The sequence below is a fragment of the Pteropus vampyrus genome, unplaced genomic scaffold (genome assembly GCF_000151845.1).
Source record: "Pteropus vampyrus isolate Shadow unplaced genomic scaffold, Pvam_2.0 Scaffold430, whole genome shotgun sequence".
In the NCBI taxonomy this organism is placed as follows: domain Eukaryota; kingdom Metazoa; phylum Chordata; class Mammalia; order Chiroptera; family Pteropodidae; genus Pteropus; species Pteropus vampyrus.
In genome coordinates, this window is record NW_011889211.1 from 311811 (window position 1) to 313832 (window position 2022).

Consider the following 2022-nt stretch of genomic DNA (forward strand, 5'->3'; position numbering starts at 1 on the left):
TTACAGCCAATTACCTCGCGTACAATACTTGGGCTCCAGCCTGCTGAAGTGGGAGAGATTCCCAGAGGAGCGATCGAGAAAGGCCCCCTCCACCCCCCCCACCACCCGGCCTCCTGCACGTTTTCCTTATAACCTCAACAGTCTTCTTTAAATATGACCTCCCTAAGTCCCTGTCTAAAGATTTTCCCAAATAAGGATTATTGCAATTAACACATAAAATAAGTTTCAGAGCTACTCGAGTTTAAACGGCACTATATTCACCTCCCTGTAGCTGCGCGTATTAGCAAATGACAAAAGACCCCCTTAAAAACTGACCGAAATCACAAAACTATATGAAAGAAGTATATCAACCAGCAAAGGGACGACAGTGTAATCAACAGTGCCGCCTGCAAATAATGACGCGCCTGCCTCCCCCTCAGTCGCTTTATCCCCTTCTTAAGATTCACGTCTTATTGCGTTGGCTTATTTGGCTCGTCCAGAGCATTAAAAATGCAGCGTTCACAGCCATCCTCGTCTTGCCCCTGAGTTTTGATGGAATGCCTCTCCTTGGTGTGGGGACACAGTGGTGTCTTCCCACTGTGTCCTCACATGGCCTTTCCTCTGAGCACGTGCGTCCCCGGTGTCCACAAGTCTTAGAAGGACACCAGTCTCATAGGGTTAGGGGCCCACCCTTATGATCTCATTTAACTTTAATTACCTCCTTAAAGGTCCTTCCTACACATAGGGGGGTTAGGGCTTCTACATATGAATTGGGGTGGGGGTAGGGCGACATAATTCAGTCCGTAACAAAAAACAAATGTGAGTGTGTGTGTGTGTGTGTGAGAGTGTGAGTGTGTGAGTGAGTGTGAGGGTGAGGGTGAGTATGAGTGTGTGTGTGTGTTTGAGTGTGAGTGTGTGTGTGAGTGTGAGTGTGAGTATGTGTGTGTGAGTGTGTGTGAGTATGTGTCTGTTAGTGTGAGTGTGTGAGTGTGCGAGTGTGAGTGTGTGTGAGTATGTGTCTGTGTGAGTGTGCGAGTGTGAGTGTGGGTGAGTGAGTATGTGTCTGAGTGTGTGAGTGTGAGTGTGAGTGTGTGTGCGAGTGAGAGTATGTGTCTGTGTGAGTGTGTTAGTGTGAGTGTGAGTGTGTGTGCGAGTGAGTGTGAGTGTGAGTGTGTGTTTGAGTGTGAGTGTGTGAGAGAGTGTGAGTGTGTGAGTGTGTGAGTGAGTGTGAGGGTATGAGTGTGTGTGTTTGAGTGTGAGTGTGAGTATGAGTGTGTGTGAGTGTGAGTATGAGTGTGTGAGTGTGTGTGAGTATGTGTCTGTGTGCGTGTGTTAGTGTGAGTGTGTGAGTGTGCGTGTGTGTATGTGTCTGTGTGAGTGTGTTAGTGTGAGTGTGAGTGTGTGTGTGTGAGTGAGTGTGAGTGTGAGTGTGAGTATGAGTGTGTGTTTGAGTGTGAGTGTGAGTATGAGTGTGTGTGAGTGTGTGTGAGTGTAAGTGTGTGTGAGTATGTCTGTGTGAGTGTGTTAGTGTGAGTGTGTGAGTGTGTGAGTGTGAGTGTGTGAGTGAGTATGTGTCTGTGCGAGTGTGAGTGTGAGGGTGAGTGTGAGTGTGTGTGTTTGAGTGTGAGTGTGTGTATGTGTGTAAGTGTGAGTGTGCATATGAGTGTGTGTGTGAGTGTGAGTGAGTATGTGTGAGTGTGTTAGTGTGAGTGTGAGTGTGTGAGTGCGAGTGTGAGTGTGTGAGTGTGTGAGTGAGTGTGTGAGTGCGAGTGTGTGTGTGTGTGTGTGTGTTCTTTTCTTCCTCCATTTTTCACGAAGGGCCGTGTGCTGTTCGCATTTTGCGTTTTATTTTTAACCCTCCGTCTGCGAGGCGGTTCCATACCAACCTGAAGCGTCCTCGTTCCCAGCGGAGCATGAGCTGTGGAACCGGTCCTTAGGGAACAGGCCCGAGGCCAGTCCCGGTATCCTGCGCCGGGAGGCGCTGCCCTGCGCAGCCTGGTTACGTCAGTCCGCACCTGTGCCTCTCTCTGCGGGATGAACTCC